Source organism: Littorina saxatilis, linkage group LG4 (assembly GCF_037325665.1).
Source record: "Littorina saxatilis isolate snail1 linkage group LG4, US_GU_Lsax_2.0, whole genome shotgun sequence".
NCBI classification, from domain to species: Eukaryota; Metazoa; Mollusca; class Gastropoda; order Littorinimorpha; family Littorinidae; genus Littorina; species Littorina saxatilis.
This window is the reverse complement of record NC_090248.1, coordinates 34,873,010-34,893,565: the sequence shown is the minus strand read 5'-3', so window position 1 is coordinate 34,893,565 and position 20,556 is coordinate 34,873,010. Positions and strand designations below refer to the sequence as shown.

The 20,556-nt window shown below is 41.7% G+C and overlaps 1 long non-coding RNA gene across 1 annotated transcript; it reads right to left on the bottom strand.

Moving 5' to 3' along the window:
• Positions 1–5,049: 5,049 nt before the first annotated feature.
• LOC138964584 (uncharacterized) lies at positions 5,050–9,499 on the bottom strand. Its single transcript, XR_011455145.1, has 3 exons — positions 9,374–9,499; positions 8,230–8,358; positions 5,050–7,651 (listed from the first exon to the last, which is right to left on the bottom strand). It is a non-coding gene; the product is annotated as an uncharacterized lncRNA (long non-coding RNA).
• Positions 9,500–20,556: the final 11,057 nt, after the last annotated feature.

Sequence of the window (20,556 nt, the reverse complement as noted above, 5' to 3'; positions counted from 1 at the left end):
CGCTTGTTTTGAACTGTACAAAACAAGCGTAGCCGGGGTGTGGCGCCGTACAGTCGTGATGTAGTTTTTATTTTATTTACCATGTGCTGAATTTTGACGGCGATATGCTCCGATTTGATAACCTTTTCAAATCGGCGTGATCGGCATGGTCGTGGTAAGGACGTAGCGCTGTGAGACTGGGGTATAACTGGGCTGAGGTGTGTATTCGGGGCCTACTAACTTGATAGTGGGACTTGAGGCTTTGCCGCGAAGCTCATTCTGTTTTGTATCCACCGAACTTTGGCTGGAAATGGTGTCAGCTCCGCGAAGCTCGGGTGTTCTTCTTTGCAATCACCGCCTTCGCAGAGCCACGTGCGTTTTCCGTCCTGTGTTATACACTACTGTACTGTTACAATTGTTGTGCATGCGATTTACAGTACTGACACTCATTCCGGTTCCTGTGCGCAGAGCCGCCACCATTCGTTGAGACGAACACGGAGTATGTTATCAAATGGCTTATTCTTGGTCAAACATAAATGCGCAAGTGTTGATTTTTACATTGTGGTATTTTTGTATTAACATTAAACAGACTATCGTCAATGACATTTTTGTCCAACGGAATAGAAGGGCCGGTATTCTAAATGATTGGCTATTGTCAGTTACCGAGATATCAGTCTGCAAAATTGATTCAGCAAAAAAAAAGAAAAAAAAAAGATCGCTAAAATAAATAATGACAACTCTGCACCTCTCAGGAGGCAACCCGGCTGTTGATATTGGTGGTGTCCACGTGTTTTATTCGTGATTTACATCTTCATGAGATTTACATTGTCATAATGTGAAAACAACAAGCCTGCGGCTTATGGTTGTGTCAGGATGTTCTTAGCCCTTGTAAACGCCTGACCAGGTCAGTGCTTGACCGTGTACTCGGAAGGGAAGGTATTTTTACGGTTTAAGGGTGATCATTTCCAGGTGGCGAGACCCAACCAGATTCATTGAATCGAGTTGGAGGTGTTATCACCACAGGAAAAGCTTTGGACGCACATCTGATCGCTTGAAAGGCACAACCCTGTGAAAACATTTCGGCTGATAATCTGATATATGATCAGCCTTTTACATAGGATAAGAACATCCCTCTACTTTGACCCATACAAAAAAATCAACATCTTGGCTGGTTCCTGTTACGAGTTGGAATTCGTTTGTTTTGTGCTGTTATTTTTTATTTTTTATTTTTTTTATTGTTTATTTTTTTTAATCGTACTTTTTTCAAATCCATGTAACCCTCATTTTTAAACTAAATCAATATTACCTTGGCTTATTGCCTTGCCTTGCCTTTGTTATGAATTAATTTTGCAGATTGCGACTTGTGCCAGTTAAAAAGAACTATAAACAAATCCCACTCAGCACAGAAGACATTCAAACTGTTGATTTTGTTAATATGTGACCCTCCACCACGGAATGAGTCGCATGTCACCTCGCGCGGTTCTGCGCTAGGCTTAAGATAAGTCCGGGGGGTGTCTGGTAACAGTGTGAGGGTCACCTTAGTCACAGGCTTATAACTCGAAAAGTGTTCTCTCTTTTCTAAAACGGTTTTCACTACTGGGTGGCCGAGTGGTAACGCACTTGCGCTCGGAAGCGAGAGGTTGCGTGTTCAGGCCTGGGTCAGGCCGCAATTTTCTCCCCCCTTTCCTAACCTAGGTGGTGGGTTCAAGTGCTAGTCTTTCGGATGAGACGAAAAACCGAGGTCCCTTCGTGTACACTACATTGGGGTGTGCACGTTACAGATCCCACGATTGACAAAAGGGTCTTTCCTGGCAAAATTGTATAGGCATAGATAAAAATGTCCATCAAATACCCGTGGGACTTGGAATTAAGTAAAAAAATTCCATCTCACACGGCATTAAGTCCTAGGAAACATGAATACACGCATGCAGGAAAAAAAAAAAAATGGGTAGCGCCGTATATATGGCAGCTCGCTTTCCCCAGGGAGAAAGCAGCCCGAATTTCCATGAGGGTAACCTCACTGGACTATAAATCTTATCCAATCCAATCCAATCCAATCCAAAAAACTCGTTAGGAAAATGTAAAAATATGAAAATCATGCAAAGGTGACGTGCGACTCATTCCGTGGTGGAGGGTCACATAATTATGTCCAAGCAGAATGATGCTTGTATTCCCTTTACAAGCCATGGCAGATGTGAGATGGTGAGCGGCGAATCATTTACACGGGGAAGACTGAGCGTGTGAATTCGGTGTCATCTATACCTTGTTTTCCTGGCCTATTTGTTTGTACCATAATGGTACGAAAAACTAACTTTATCAGTTGGAAGGGTCAGTGGCACGCAACGACTTTTAATTCGTCCTGTAACAATGTGTCGACCTTTGTTTAAAGGCAGGACTGGGTGTTAGAAGATGTATCTGATATCGAAGTATACTTGTGTATGTTTAGCCTTGAATACAAAAGATAAATCGTGACCTTATTAGATTGTGGAATATGTACAATGAAAGTGTTAAAGTGGTCGGATTATGGTATGTGTATGCAATGAATCTACGTGTGGAAATAACAGATGTTTTTTTTTCGCTGTGTCGTGTGAATTACTTTTTATGTTATACTAAAACACCTTCGTGCCATCACGCTCAAGGGGACTTATAACGATCCCCGCTCACAGACACAAAACACACAGACACAGACGGACACAGACAGAAACAGACAGACACAGACAGACAGACAGACAGACAGACAGACAGACAGACAAACAAACAAACAAACACATACACACACACTAAGAGAAAAAGAGAGAGAGAGAGAGAGAGAGAGAGAGAGAGAGAGAGAGAGAGAGAGAGAGAGAGAGAGAGAGAGAGAGAGAGAGAGAGAGAGAGAGAGAGAGAGAGTTCCAAAGCCAAACACAAGTCAAGTATAAATACAAACAACTTTAATAATTGTTTCTGACCTAATACAGAAAACAACGCATATCACAGATTGAGCTATGCTGACTTTGGTCATTTAAAGGCAGATACTAATTGTTTAATTTACCGATACTTGTCTTTTGCGGCATTTCAATCATGCACCGGTGTCTTTGTTCATGTTAATGATTACTGTTTCCAACTGAAACGGATTTGCATACAAACTTTAATAATGGTAAATGATTTAATACAAAAACAAAACAACAAGCAAAAATAAACTCACATTGAAATTATTTGTTCTCTGTTCGTCAACTTCAATATTCAGAGGATGTAGAGCCTAACGCGGGCTCCAAAGGAAAAGTTTTCATTTTCATTTTTGCAAAAACAAATTTCTTACAAACCCTTTGTCAAAAATCATAACTGTCATGAATTCTTAAAGATGTCTTTCTCTCCGTGTACATCATTTTCCAAATTGCCATGGACCCGTTCAGAAATTATATGGAACATGGCCATGTCCCAAACTTCCCCTTGAGAACATACCAAACATATACAGCCTGACTGCGTTCTGTACAGACTTGGAACTTCGTGTTGAAATAATTTCGTAAGAGACATTTCAGTGCTGATCACATGACAGACTTGCAACCAACTTGTGACCAACTTTCAAGCGATTTTAGTCGGCGGCAGGGGTGTTGCAGGTAGCTCTGTTTCCTCCTTGGAGATGAAGCTACCAGGGGAAGGGATTGTGTTGGAGGTGCGGGTAGAGGGGTAGCCCTCCCGGTGCTCCCCCTTGGACCTCCCTAGTCTAGGACCCTGGGTCTTCGCGAGGTGGCCATTGTGGCGTAATCCCTCCGGACTAGCATAACGTTTCCCTATCCCAAGACCGACCGTGCGTGGTCTATGACCACATCCTCTACGAGGTGACCCTATCAACTAGGCAGCGCAAGCCCCTAGGCGAAACACGGCGGATCTAGAGGAGAGAACCTCGATAAAAAAAATTTGAGCTGCCATGAAGACGGAGCATGTTGGCTGAGGACAGCGGGCAGACCTTCTGTGCCGACACCCATCTACAGGAGAAAACCAGGCATGCACGCATCAAACCCAACATGGCCATACAAACGGATATTCGACGATAAAGTCGGCGGCAAGTCAAATCAAAATCGCTGCCCATGTGAACAGCACAACCTGGCAAACTAGTTTTAAGTGGCGATTGTCGCCAGACTTAGCCTTTCGGGATTGTCCGGACGTCCTCGTTGTTTTCCGGCGAAGAGAAGGCTAGAGCTAACCAATCAGTGAGCGCGATAAGAAAAGTCTGGACAAAATCGCTGACGAGTCACGGCCGAGTCGGGCAGTGCTCAACTGAGTGTTGGAGTCGCTGACGAGTCTGGCACGAGTCGTTTATAAATCGCTGGGGCTGTTCACAAGGCAGAATTTTCGCCGACTCGGCATCAATGACTCGGGAACGATTTTCAAACGACTGTTGGTCACAAGCTGGTTGCAAGTCTGCCATGTGAACAGCACTTTACGCCCATGAGCAAACTGTATTAAGCAACGAATTCTGGCCGTGCACAGGAAACAGCCGGGCTGTTGATTTTTGGTATGTGTCCAAGCGGAAGGATCCTCCTGTCGGAAGCATGCATAGATTGTTAATGGTTTATGTAATTTTTATCACGTCGAACCTGCTCTAGCGACCACCGCTCGAAAACGATCACCTGCCCACAACAACCACCCAAACGGATCACCAACCAGTTTCTTTTCTATGTAATTCACCTTTCCATAGCGACCACTTCTCTATTCTGACCACTTCTGGTCAGTTTTGGGTGACTGAAAATGACTGAGTAGAGTATTTGCCTCTTCCGTATTTATGGCCTGCAGAAACAGTGTAAACCTTGTGTCTGCCTTCATTCTGCATTTTACACAGTTTTACAAGTACAAAGGTAGAAATCATGGTTATGAGACGGACGGATACATGCTCCTAGTAGTAGTACAAACACTGAAACAATGAAAAGAAACTGTGTACAGTAAATATGTGCGTGTGTGTGTGTGCGTGTGTGTGTTTCCATGTGTGTGTGTGTTTCCATGTGTGTGTGTGTGTGTGTGCGTGTGTGTGTTTCCATGCGGTGTGTGTGTGTTTCCATGTGTGTGTGTGTGTGTGTGTGTGTGTGTGTGTGTGTGTGTGTGTGTGTGTGTGTGTGTGTGTGTGTGTGTGTGTGTGTGTGAAACATTAAAAGCTCACATCTAACAACACCGTGAAAGTCTATTTACAATAGCAAAACAGTTCTAAAAGGTGGCACTGACTCGACCACATGAACATGGGATTCCGCAACAAATTTAAATTCCGACTTTAAGCTTTTCTTTAATAAAACAAAAACAAACAAACATAAAAAACCGCTCACAAAAACAAAAACTATAGGTTGACTTAACTGTGTGATGTAAAAAGAAGTCCACACATAACTGTACTCATAACTCTATTCCAAAACCATACGATTTTTAAGTGAAGTGGCATAGAGCATAGATGGAATTTTGATTGTGCTTGACATTTGGAATCCCAACTGATGATTGATCGAATTAAGTTACATTTTGAAACGATAAAAAACGCACATCAAATAGAAAATAGTCAGAACATGCCTGTGACAAACAACAAGACTTGTGTGAATTCTTTCAATAATAAAGAAGAAAAAACACAAAGTAAAAATGTACAGGTTAACTTAAAAACGCAGAGCAAATACTCAGGAGTTCACGTGCCACAAACAAAAGCGGGTATGCTGAATCCGTCGTGATGACGTCACAAACATGACGTCATTATAAGCGGAAACAAACGGCACTGTCCTGGACAGTGTCGGTCGGTGTTCGGGAAGTTGTTTCCCTTTTTTTTCCAACACAAGACGCAAGAGGCTCGTGGGTCACTCGTCAAGTGGACCACAGACAGAGGGTCGACTTACCTTCTGAATACTTGTTATTAAGTTTGCAAATAAACGGACGTTAGTATTAAGGATAAGCATAGTAGAGTCGGGAAGGGGTTGATATTCCTGCTTTCCTCTGGTAACTCCAATCCATAAATCAGCAAACAGTGCTTAATTCAGTCAGCTGAACTTACACATACATTCAATCATCTGGCGGCGTTTTAAATCGAAAAATGCTGAAATACAGATTCAGTGTTGCTATTTGTGGCACTTTTGTACAATTTTACAGTATTGGCCAATGGTGTAGCAAGCTTAGGGTATGATACCTTCTATAATGAGATCAGTAGCAGAAAAATACGCATTTTTTAGCTACCGATTTCAGAATTGAGATTTGACGTGAAGCGGTCCATTTACGTGAAATGGTTACCCGAACACCGACAAAGACTTTCTGGTGCAATGCTAGGTTTGTAACACTGGTTATTGCTTGTAGCTGTTGAGTTCTACAGGGGTCCAGTGCTTCTTACTGGCAAATTACTACCGAAAAGACACCCAATAACAATGAAGGGTATTGACGATCACATTGTCTTAAACCTGTAACGGGAATATGCATGTCTTACAACGTTAATTATGAATAACCTTTATCACAAGCGAATGCCTGTCACCTCGAGATCGAAACCATGCAAATGTTGATGTTTTTTTCTACGTCTATCTTTTTTACGAAAAAGCCTAACACAGCTCTCGCTTTAAAACTTTGAACCTTCACTTTTCGATTCTCTGTTTAACTCAGTGCAGCACTACTCTTTTTTAATAAAATGTATCGTTTTTCTTCAGCTCAGCTAGAACCAGTATCAATATTGCCACCAAGTAGAGACCCTTTTATGATATCTTCGAGTTTGTTTGTTTGTTTGTTCGTTCATGGGCTGAAACTCCCACGGCTTTTACGTGTATGACCGTTTTTACCCCGCCATTTAGGCAGCCATACGCCGCTTTCGGAGGAAGCATGCTGGGTATTTTCGTGTTTCTATAACCCACCGAACTCTGACATGGATTACAGGATCTTTTTCGTGCGCACTAGGTCTTGTGCTTGCGTGTACACACGGGGGTGTTCGGACACCGAGGAGAGTCTACACACAAAGTTGACTCTGAGAAATAAATCTCTCGCCGAACGTGGGGACGAACTCACGCTGACAGCGGCCAACTGGATACAAATCCAGCGCACTACCGACTGAGCTACATCCCCGCCCGATATCTTCGAGTGTTTTTCAGAGTTGTGAAAGCCGTCAACACTGTACGACAAGTACATCATTGAACCGTACAATATGTAAGCGTAAGCAGAATAGAAAGAGACCAAACGAGAGAGAGAGAGAGAGAGAGAGAGAGAGAGAGAGAGAGAGAGAGAGAGAGAGAGAGAGAGAGAGAGAGAGAGAGAAGGGGGAACGTGTCAACTATCACGTATGACAAGGGAAGGAATGCATGTCGAACGGTGTCTGATGGCTGAATAGACGATGTTCGGAAATAACTCTGTCGGACTTGGTATGGGTTGTGAAAAAATGAACACCATTGCTTTTTCAAGGGGAATATAACTTAACACACGTGCGGAATCCTTTTGCCAAAACTGAAAATGTCAAAGCAGATATTCAAGTCCACGTGTTTCAGACATACCCCTCGCTGGTGATTAGCCCCTCAAATGTTTGTCCAAGTAAAAGCAAGGGTATTCACTCTTTCACAACCCATACAATCCCGACAGAGTGATTTTCGGAATTGGTCTATTGGGTGAAGCGCGGTGTTGTGTTACAGCAGCCTGCCGAGTAGGAAGGCCGTGACGAGACACAGGACTGAGGCCACGGCTTTCTTCACACCGCTCCTTTCACCTGGCAAAGACAACAAGGACGATGCTGTGAGTATGTGCGGAATAACTCTTGCAATTGGTGTAATGTTCTCCTGCTTTATTTGCTTGCAATTGGAGGTTCATGTTCCAGACTGCTCCCCCCCCCCCCCCCCCCACCCCCGCCAACGCCATTTATGCTGTGTTAGTTCGATAATGTGCTTTTTTTTCAAAATACAGTCGTGTGCTTGACTCGGCTTCAGGCGGCGCCACTCTTTCACAGCTCATGACATTCCTGTCAGAGTTCTTTCCATTATATCGTTCGTTTTTTCCCATTGTAAATGTAAAGCAAAGCTACGGCACCCACTGAATCCTTTCCAAGCTGCTTTTTCTGTCCGATATATTTCATTTTAACCCATCACCTACGTGAGAAAATAGTCAAATCTGGAGCAAATCTTCCAGGTCCTCTCTCAGCCCAAAAAGCAAAACTCGTTTACACGACATTTAAAACAGTGAAAGTAGGTAACACGCTGTGCGTAGGGTTGTCAGCGTTTGGAATGATTTGAAACGGGGAAACAGGGATTTGTTGGCAGGGAAACACCCGTCGTCTGTGTGTATACTTACATGAAGCGTCGGATGCCTTGACCTTGTAGCTAGTCTTGCAGTGACAGAGGCCATCTTTGCATTCAGCGTTTAAGTCGAAGCAACTATTGCCCGTGTTACACTCTCCCCCCACCTTGCGCTCTGCCGCCTCTGAAAACAGATGTCTTGGAAAATGATTGGTTTTAAAGCACAGACCTTACCGTGTGAACAATTCAGCTCACCCTATCAAATCTGGCCTTGCTTTTACATGGCAACAAACCATCCCTTCACTTGAACACTACCAAAACCCCAAATCCCCACTGCTTCCTATACCGGCACGGTTGGCCTAGTGGTAAGGCGTCCGCCTCGTGATCGGGAGGTCGTGGGTTCGAACCCCGGCCGGGTCATACCTAAGACTTTAAAATTGGCAATCTAGTGGCTGCTCCGCCTGGCGTCTGGCATTATGGGGTTAGTGCTAGGACTGGTTGGTCCGGTGTCAGAATAATGTGACTGGGTGAGACATGAAGCCTGTGCTGCGACTTCTGTCTTGTGTGTGGCGCACGTTATATGTCAAAGCAGCACCGCCCTGATATGGCCCTTCGTGGTCGGCTGGGCGCAAACAAACAAACAAACAAACAAACAAACAAACAAACAAACAAACTGCTTCCTATACAGAGTGGGATTTTGTATTATCATTTATTATTCTTATACAAACTATACACAGCGTTTATTACGGACCAGCGACAATTAAACGCTTATCCTAATTTAAATGAGTAGGCTAAACTTGCCCTAAAAGAAAGCAGCAGACTCGACTAATGGTCACTATAACTTCGTGAAAGTTGCTTCGGGAAAAACTTAAATCTAATAATTTTCATCTGATTCAGTTAGGACATAGGACATTTCACATTGAACGACACAGTCTACTTGATCACCAAAACTGACCGGCGGATTGTGCGGCCTATTTTTCACAAGGAAGGTCAACTGTCTCGCTAGGTGGATTATTACACTTAAACTCGCACACGGGCCAGGTTTGCGGGACTCTGTGGCTTTTGCCTTCCATGCATTGGGAGGAAGCAGTCCACATTTCCCTGTGAGGGGACAATAATGTAAGGAACATGAAAATGCAAAATGAAATAAACTATCCGATGTGGCCGAGTTAACTCCATAGAGTGAGAAGTCAACTTACGGCAGGATGTTCCGTCTGAGGACAGACTGTAAACCGTCCCGTCACATACACAAGTCTTTGATGTTGTGTGACACTTGGCGCCCGTCGTGCATTTGTCTTCGTTGTTCTTGCATGATTGGCCTGCTTTTATCACTACAACGACAACAAAATGTCAATGCATTAGATACAGGGGACACACACAAACACGCACGCACGCACGCACGCACACACACACGCACGCACGCACGCACGCACGCGCGCACGCACGCACGCACGCACGCACACACACACACACACACACATGATTGGCTTTTACTTTGACAATCCACGTTGAGCCTGAAAGCTCAAACCCATTCACCATCTCGATTTGTTACGGCATGGGAAACAGTATAAGATGTTTGATGGGTTGTTGACAGACCAGCTTTTTTGTCGGTCCGAGGGGGAGCATATCGTCTTTTGTTTCATATTTATTGACCAAGGCCGAAGGCCGCGGTCAATAAATATGAAACAAAAGTCGATATGCCCCCCGAGGACATGCAGACAAAAAAGCTGGTCTGACAACAAACCACCAAACATCGTTTTTGTCATCATTTTGGTAGTGAGAAAATAAGTGCACAATCAACCCAGGGAGCCATGCTTTGAAACACGGGTTCCGTGCAGATAACCACACGAGTCCCTGTTTGATAACCACTGGCAATCAAAGCTGGCGTGTGAAAGCAACTTTCTGTGTTTTTGAGTTCATTAAATGTTGGGATGAATATGTCAGGTTTGAGGATGCACAGTTCTGTAGGTTCATCTCGGTATTCCACCCCCTCGGCTTTCCGACGGTTGTAAATATTAAGCTGAGTGATCGAATGTGGAAGCTACGTTTGGTCAAAGGTCACAGAAGATTTGCGTCGTGCAGCGAAGGAAAGAATCGCGATCTTGTTTCTGACTCAGTACCTCTTTGTTTTTCATTTGACCTGTCATTCTGCTTGCTCGGCTTTGTTAGATGTTTGCATATCTTGTTGCTATTTTCTTTACTTTTATTATTGTTTCTTATTTGTGCTTCGTTTATCGATACAACGTCTTGTGCACGGGTCAAAATGTGTGTGTCAGGGGTCGTTTTACTTAAACTTGACGTTCGTGTTTCTCCGAACGTCTGTGTATCGAAACACAGATACACGCACTCCATGACTCTGTAAGAAGACAAAACATATCGCTAGGTTTCATTTGTTTTTGATGAATGTATGACCTTTCATGAAGTAGTTTTGTTTTTTGTTTACTTTTGCCGGTTTGCCAGTTCGTTTTTGGAACTTTGCAAGGCAGTGTCGTGTCGTCTGTTTAGGTCTGGGGAAACACCAATGAAAAGAGCCGAAGAATCCCCGAGCGTTTCTATTGGGTTTGCTTTTGATTATCCATGTATAACCTGCTTCCTGCAACTATGGTAACTGGGGATTTATTGCCCGGGGAACATGAGATTTATTTCCCAGGTGCTTGTGAATGAAAACTCGTGAAAATGATGACAATGCCATTTGTTATCCAGCTGGTTATGTATGAAAACTCGTGAATATGATGACAAAATGCATTATTGGACCAAATTAAACGTTATTTAGTTAAACGGATACTTATTTAACTAAATAATGCATTATATAGCAACATGTTGCATTATTTAGTTTGATAATATATATTATGAAGATCATAACCACACACAATTAATTCTTTACAAACGGATTGCCCTATATGACTGTGTACGTAAGTGTTAGTTGGGCTCTTGTTTAGAGCTTGTCACAGAGGAGAAGGTCGCTTAATTGTCACCGTAATTTCTTTAATTTATGTATGTTTTTACACTAGATAAGTAAAACTCAACTTCAATTGCATCCAAGTAACACTGTAAGCACTGCATTGAATAAAATAATGTTTCATTTAGTTTTTATAGGGAAGTTAAACTCGCATGTCACGAAAATATGTCGACCATAAACGGGAATGGCGATACCCTAGGCCTTGCTCAATGTAGTAGAAGCTACTTTATAGCAGAAATTAATCTGTAAAGCCACAGTCTACCTCAAATGGTTTACAGAACGAATTACATCTTCTCATGAAAAAGGCAGTTCTTACCTTATGGAACACACTTGCAATAGCATTTAATAGCATTACATGACACAGTTCGTTTAAATGGTTATTTAGCTTGCGTAAACCACACACCAGTTTTCGTGGTTTATCTAACCCCTGAGCCATTGTGGACCCGTGTAATCCACTTTCCTTTTTTATATTTAGTCAAGTTTTGACAAAATATTTTAACATCGAGGGGGAATCGAAACGAGGGTCGTGGTGTATGTGTGTGTGTGTGTGTGTGTGTGTGTGTGTGTGCGTGCGTGCGTGCGTGCGTGCGTGCGTGTAGAGCGATTCAGACCAAACTACTGGGCCGATCTTTATGAAATTTGACATGAGAGTTCCTGGGATTGATATCCCCGAACGTTTTTCTCCTTTTTTCGATAAATGTCTTTGATGACGTCATATCCGGCTTTTCGTGAAAGTTGAGGCGGCACTGTCACGCTCTCATTTTTCAACCAAATTGGTTGAAATTTTGGTCAAGTAGTCTTCGACAAAGCCCGGACTTCGGTATTGCATTTCAGCGTGATGGCTTAAAAATTAATTAATGACTTTGGTCATTAAAAATCTGAAAATTGTAAAAAAAAATAAAAAATTATAAAACGATCCAAATTTACGTTTATCTTATTCTCCATTATTTTCTGATTCCAAAAACATATAAATATGTTATATTTGAATTAAAAACAAGCTCTGAAAATTAAAAATATCAAAATTATTATCAAAATTAAATTGTCCAAATCAATTTAAAAACACCTTCATCTTATTCCTTGTCGGTTCCTGATTCCAAAAACATATAGATATGATATGTTTGGATTAAAAACACGCTCAGAAAGTTAAAACGAAGAGAGGTATAGAAAAGCGTGCTATCCTTCTCAGCGCAACTACTAAACCGCTCTTCTTGTCAATTTCACTGCCTGAACGGTGGACTGACGATGCTATGAGTATACGGTCTTGCTGAAAAATTGCATTGCGTTCAGTTTCATTCTGTGACTAGTTCGACAGCTACTTGACTAAATATTGTATTTTCGCCTTACGCGACTTGTTTCACAATGTTGTCGTCAGTTTGTGATTTCAATGCGGCTCGCTACTCTGTAATAGCATGTTATTGTGTACCTCTGAATCTAAAATGCAACAAACGCCTGCGAGTCACACGAACTTATCGGCGGCGGTTGGCTTCAAAGAAGCAAGCGCTATGCAGAAAATTCTTCTGCTTGGGCCAACACGACCTTGCGTGACCTGCTCCCGGGCTCCCGTTTTACAAACTTTCAAAACTTACAAAGATGTACTGATCTTGTCTTGATGAGAATAAAAACCTCCTTTTAATTTATGAATTAAGAATGTTTGTGTAACCAACAAGCCGTCAATTTATTATTTAGATTTTAAAAGTAAGGTCCAGCGCCAAAACGAGGCGTCCGATTTGTCTCATTGTAAATCCGGCTGGCCACCCAAAAATAAATTCTTTGACAAATTCTCGCTCTTTACGGAGGGCACCTAGGATGTTTTCAAGCGGTAAGTGTTTAAACGACAGGGTGTTTGTACTGTGTGTAAGAGCCTGACAGTGTCTATGACCAAAAACTGATGGTTTACGTGAAGCTGAGTGTGTCTTTAACTCAAACTGACTTATTTGCAGAGTTCAAATATTCAAAAGCACCAGACAACTTTTTAAAAACTGCTGAGACAAGCAGTGTTAAGACAACACCTGACTGGAACTGACCATAGCGCATTTGTTCCATGCATTGTCACATGCGTTTACATGTTCTAACACAAATCGACTCTGTCACAAAGGACTACTGCGTTAAACAGCTCAGCACTGCAGATTTTGAGATCTTAACACCAAAGTAACTAGGTTCCGACCTAAAATACATCTGAACCACAATAGGAGAAAACAATTCGTCATCGAAGAAAAATTCTTGTCGCCGCGATATTCGCATGTGCCCATATACTTTATTTATACTGCATTTTGTTACCAGAAAGAGTAATTAAGCTAGTTTTTCAAACAGCATATACGACTCGCAGCACAGAAATGTTTATTTGCCCAGTGTCATCTCCATTCCTTGCGGTATTTCTGGTGATCTAATTGCTAAGGTAACTGTTGCAGGATAGTTTGTCATGCAGTATGTCAGAAACATATGAGAGTAAATAATAATAATAATAATAATAATAATAATAATAATAATAATGGACATTTGCTATAGCGCATAATCATATATTATATGCTCAATGCGCTTTACAATATTACTTTCTGCCGTGTGAGATGGAATTTTTTACACAATATATCACGCATTCACATCGCCCAGCAAACCTCAAGCCTATTAGGGCGAGCATTCACATTTCATGGCCTTTATTCCAAGTCACACGGGTATTTGGTGGACATTTTTATCTATGCCTATACAATTTTGCCAGGAAAGACCCTTTTGTCAATCGTGGGATCCTTAACGTGCACACCCCAATGTAGTGTACACGAAGGGACCTCGGTTTTTCGTCTCATCCGAAAGACTAGCACTTGAACCCACCACCTAGGTTAGGAAAGGGGGGAGAAAATTGCTAACGCCCTGACCCAGGGGCGAACTCGCAACCTCTCGCTTCCGAGGCAAGTCCGTTTACCACTCGGCCACCCAGACCCCAATGTTGGTTCTCAGTCCAAAGTGTTTGTTTGCTTACTCATTGAAACGTTGTTCTTTCAGTGTAACGCATGTTTCGGTGTCACGTTTAATAGCTGTCTCTACTACCACCAGTTTGTTGGACCTTCAAGAATCTCTGCTTGATTACTCCTAATGATCATTATTCGCTGTTTGTTAGGGGAATAATCAGTTCTTGGTGCTAAATATTGCACAAAGTAGAATTTGGTTACACACTAAAACATGCATTATACTTCCCACATAATCATGTTCAACGCCAACCTGCTTTAAGGTTGATGCTCAAACATGTTTTACCTGTGTGTTAAAATATGATGTATTTCACAGACATTTATAACCAAACTTGGATGAGTTTGAAGCTGGTTTTTTTTTTAGTACCTCTGATCCCCCCCCCCCCCCCTACCTCCACATGCCCCCCACCCCCCATCTGTGAATAGCAGTGACGAAGAAGCTAGTTGGAGTCTTTGAAAGAGGGACATTATGAGCTTGCGGCGTTCATCTTTTCTTGAGGATGAAACTCGCTTGAGTATTTCAGTGCTGGCTATTTTCTCAGGTGCCAGGAATCTGATTCCGTATATTACCCACTTACTCTATTACATATGTCGTATTCATTTAGAGCGCTTTCTTCCATTTGTTTATAAGATCTTTAAAAAACGCTCTGGCTCATTTAAACAACTATTTTGTTTTACAAATTCTCCTTTCACAATGGTTATGGTAAAACAAAGGGAAAGAATTAATTCACGGTGATGGGGATAAAATAAAGAAAAGTTTCACTTAAATCGATGGTGGTAAAATACAGGAAATGTTAACACGTTCGTGTGGGTTTTTTTTTAATGGCGATGGTGAAGTGAAGAACACAAATTTAATTTACAAACAGTAATGGTAATATAAAGAAAAGTTTCATTTTTCAGCGAACATGATAAAAGTAACGATAATGGTTAATTTCAAAACAATGACAGGAAATTGACAGAACAGATTCATTTTACAATGGCAATGGTAAATAGCAGAAAAAGTTTCACTTCTCAATTAGCGATGATAGAATAACAGAAAATATTTATTTCTCAATATAATGATTACAAATTAACAAAACCGTTTACTTCTCCATTGGAGATGGTAATATAACAGAACGAATTCACTTCACAATCAAGATGGCAAGTAAGAGAAAAGGCAATTTTACAATTATGATAAAGTGTTCATTTCAAGACGTCGATAGTACAATGAAAAGCAAACTGTAGATAGTAAAAAGAAGAGAGAGTTACCGCATTTGTCACCGTCGCAGACAGTGTTAACGTCACTGCAAGGAGTCGTCGCAGAACATATCACCCCCAAAGTTCCTGCTACAGTAGTTGTGGTGCCGAGCTGAGGCGTCGTTGTCGGTGTTGGTGTTGTCGTTGTTGTTGGCGCTATGGGAGAAAAGTAGGGTAACATCAAACAGTTAATTGTACTGTTTTGGACAGGAAGAGTTCCTTGTAAATGTAGGTTTGAAATAACCCAAACATGTGAAAACGACGACGGCGGTATCAACAACAGCAACAATACCACCACTACCACAAAACCAAACCAAAACCAGCAGCACTACCACCACCCACATTTGAATTCAATACATGCCTAAAAGTAAAAAGGAGACAAATCGAGATTTTGTGTTAGGTCGTGCAATTTCCCCCCAGTTCAACGATGGGCTCTGTCAGGAATTACAGTGAAGGCACATTCAAAAAGGTATGCCGCGTCAAAAATAATCATTATAATGACAGCTTATATAGCGTGAACCACAATTGTCTATGCTCTCCGCTCAATCACTCACACACACACACACACACACACACACACACACACACACACACACACACACACACACACACACACACACACACACACACACACACGAAAAGTAATGTATTGAAACACATTGGGAGATGAAGAAAGAAATAAGCCTAAGTTAGACTGTAACGAAAAGATTGTCATTGCAAAATCAACAAAGAAAGGAATGCGAACAAACGTACCACATGTTTTATCCAGAGAGCTCGGGATGTATCCTTCGTCGCACTCGCATTTGCTGTTGCTGTTGCATTTTGCGCCTTTCACGCATTTGTCTGTGTTGCCCGTGCAATCCTGGGCCACTTGAATCACTAAAATAGGGTCAAAATGGAAGAATACTCTATGTATTTAACTCAATCTATTTATCCATCCATCCGTTCATTCAACTGACCGTCCATCCTATTCTCCGAATTTCTGCCCAAATGTTGCGAAGTTTTTGGCGTTTGCCGGTTGACGACGTTAAACAAAATACTTGCGGATGGATCATAGATTGATGGACGATCAGACAACTGGGCAGATGGTCAGACAGATGGAAGGGCAGTTAGCTGACTGACGGAGAATACTGCTAAAAACCTTCGCCGGTTGCCGAAACTTGTATGGCCATGTCGGCCGCTAACTCCAGCTAGATATGAAGTTTTTGACAGAAGTGAACAATCCTATGACGGGTGTGACATTTTTGTCCTGAACATTGCGTTACATCTGAACAAAAACCTGTAACAATTAAAAATGTTACTCGAAATACATCTACTATATTGGAAATTGACGCAAAAACTCCCGTTTTTGACGGTTCATGCGATCGACACCTGCATCAGTAGGAATAGCATAGCACACGAAATACGCATGCCAGCTAAACAAAACAACATGTTCTGGGTAGACAATTGATTTGAATTTATGTATGTAAAAGTCGTAACTTTTTTGTCGATTTTCCGTTGGTCCCTTCCGTTTTTGTCCAGTCGATTTTGAGGGTACCCTTATTTGGGCGGCGGTCATTGGATTCATTTAAAAGAAATCTGAAATCCGAAAAGTGATCTAGATATTTAAGTGAACGGCCTTGAATGGCATAGAAAGTTTCGAAGAAATTACAAGGGAAATAATGCTCTTATTTAAAGCCATATGTACTCGATGACTATACACGCTAATTGCTTTACCAACAGCTGGAGACATGCTGAATTAAGTTCCCTGCAAAATATTGTGGTCTAGGACCCCTTAAATGTTGAGATATTTGAATTTTCATTTTGATCTGGATCGTCCTATTTATAGATTTGGCAACACATGTAACGTTGATGCAAGGGAGAGAACTCCGCGGCTTTGTTGACATCCTCACTTTTTCAGAGGCTAGAACAAGCTGTAATGCATGTATTATTGTCCGCGCATGGTGACATATCGTCATTATATGGTCTTATGGTGCGTTTGACATCGATTGTGGGCAAACTACACTTTGTAAACACGGGAGTGCGTTAGTATGCCTTTAAGTGCAAAATCTGTCGCAATAATTTTTTTCAAATTTGGGGGATTTGTACATACGCGAGTTCATCGACTGGTTGGTAACGAGGTAGTAGTAGTAGTAGTAGTAGTAGTAGTAGTAGTAGTAGTAGTAGTAGTCGTAGTCAGTCGTAGTAGAAGTAGTAGTAAAAGTAGTAGTAATAGTAGTAGTAGTACTAGTATTAGTAGTAATAGTGCTACATGTGGTAGCAGTAGAGATTTTGTTGTCTAAGCCGAATGTGTGTGTGTGTGTGTGTGTGTGTGTGTGTGTGTGTGTGTGTGTGTGTGTGTGTATGTCTGCGTGTTCGTGCGAGCGTGCGTGCGTATGTGTGTATTTCTGTGTGTGTGCGTGTGTGTGTGCGTGTGTGTGTGTGTGTGTGTGTGTGTGTGTGTGTGTGTGTGTGTGTGTGTGTGTGTGTGTGTGAAAGTGCATATCGGAAACGAGTTTTTTTTCTGTGTGTGTGTGTGTGTGTGTGTGTGTGTGTGTGTGTGTACAATAATTATAATAATAATAATAATGACTGCTTATATATAGCGTGAACCACACTAGTCCATAATCTCCGCTTTAACACACACACACACACACACACACACACACACACACACACACACACACACACACACACGCACACACACACACACACTTGCATTACTAACCGCCATTATAGCTCTCTGTCTATCGCTCCGTCTCAGACATAAACATCAACTCTGTCTCACTCTGTCTGTCCCGCGCGCTCTCTCTCTCTCTCTCTCTCTCTCTCTCTCTCTCTCTCTCCCTCTCTCTCTCTCTCTCTCTCTCTCTCTCTCTCTCTCTCTCTCTCTCTTCAGATTGGGCAAAGGCTATCATTCAACCAATATTTAAGAAAGGTGATGACGAGAACCCTGACAATTATAGAGGCGTCTCTTTGTTAAGTTGTGTGAGCAAGTTGTATACCAGTATTATGAATGCCCGTTTGACAGCGTGGGCTGAGGAAAACAACATTCTCTCTGAGTCACAGGCGGGTTTTAGAAAAAATTACTCCACAATTGACCACATGTTCACTCTTTATGCAGCAGTTACCAAGCAGCTTCAACTAAAAAAGAAGTTATATGTTGCTTTTGTGGACTTTCAAAAGGCGTTTGACACCGTTAAAAGGGATGTTTTGTGGAATGTTTTATTAAAGATTGGTGTAAAAGGAAGAATGTTTAACATGCTTAGGTCAATGTACTCATCTGTTCTCTCTTGCGTCCGATGTAACTCTGGCAATACTGATTATTTTGAATGCCTACAAGGCCTGAAGCAGGGCTGTCTAGCGAGCCCAACGCTTTTTTCGTTTCTTATAAACGAACTTGCCTCGGAAATAATATGTAAGGGCAGACACGGAATTCAAATGCTTCCCGGCGAGATCGAACTGTTTCTTTTGATGTTTGCTGACGACATTGCACTGCTATCATCGTCCATAGTGGGTTTGCAAAACCAACTGAACATCTTACATAACGTTTCAAAGCGTCTTGGGTTAAGGCTAAACATGAATAAAACCAATGTCGTTGTTTTTCGAAACGGTGGCCATTTAGCCAAAAGTGAGAAATGGTTCTACGGAAACGCGCAAGTATCAAGTGCTAGCTCTTACAAGTATCTCGGTCTGACATTCACAACCCAAGCCCGTTTGAATCTCTCTTTCAATGACGCAATCACCAGAGCCAAACAAGGTGTCATTGAGATTTTTAAAGTCTTATGGAATATAGGATGCCACGACATGGACATATTTTTCAAATTATTTGATGCGCAAATTGCTCCCATCTTGCTCTATGGCTCAGAACTATGGGGATGTTTTGACTGTTCACAGATTGAAAAGGTTCACATGTATGCCTGTAAAAGATTACTCGGGATCTCGTCAAACAGTCCAAACCAGATGGTGTATGGGGAACTTGGAAGATGCACTTTGTCAATCCTAGCAAATATCCGAAGCGTAAAGTACTGGTTGAGACTTAACTGTATGCCGGATTCGAGATATGCAAAGATGTCATACATCATGTTAAAAAACGCAGTTGAAAGGGGAAAACAGAATTGGGTCTCACAAGTTAAATGCCTCCTTTGCATGAATGGATTTGGAGATGTGTGGTTGAACGGGTCTGTAGGTAGGGAATGTGCGTTTATTAGAACATTACAGCAACGTCTGCAAGACTGCTTTGAGCAAAACTGGCACTGTAAACTTGATACAAGTGTGAGATTTGATGTATACAGGATGTTTAAAGGAGAACTTGAAAAAGAAAAGTATCTGGGTGTCATTGAAAACCAGTACATACGCAAAATGTACACAAAGTTCAGACTGGGCATTACACCATTGAAGGTAAATAAACTGCGCTATAATCCCGAGTGCGCTGAATCCAGAAATTGTACATTTTGTAAATCAACTGAAGAAAATGAAAACCACTTCCTGTTTAAATGCCCAGCTTACAATGCAATCCGTCAAAAGTACATTGGTGCTTGTTTTGACCTTGACCAGTTCTCCAACTCATCGTTGTGTATTTTACAGACTGACAACAAATTACGACTGATTGCATTGTCAAATTATGTGTTCTACGCGTTTAGACAAAGAGAAAATCAATTGTGAAATAGACCGGTATGATCGTACAACCCAAAATCCTTGTCTTCATCTTACTGTATTTTTTTTTTCTTCTCTGTTTTTACTTCTTGTGCTAGGTGTTGATTTTAAGTTGCCTTGCTTCCGGACGGTCAAGTCCACTTTGTTCACATGCTAACTATTTCTCCCCCTTGTACATACACATTGTGTTTGATGCAATAAAATTTCGCCTTCGCCTTCGCCTTCTCTCTCTCTCTCTCTCTCTCTCTCTCTCTCTCTCTCTCTCTCTCTCTCTCTGTCCGTCCGAGAGTGGTAACAAGAACTGGGCCTCAAGTGTCCGTTGTAAATTGTATGAGTACGGTTTTGGTTTTGTGTGGTTGAATCAGGGCGTTTATAATGAAAAATATTTGTTGCGTGTTTTTAGGGAAAGGTTGGCCGATTGCAGATGGCAATAGTGTGATTATCATATACAAAATATTGATAGATTTGCTGTTTATCGGACATTTTGTACTGTACATGACATTAAACCCTATCTTTTGTTGAATATGAATAGACATCTAAAGTTTATTATGACTAGATTTCAGAAATTGCTGTGCATGCTTACCGATATAAAAAA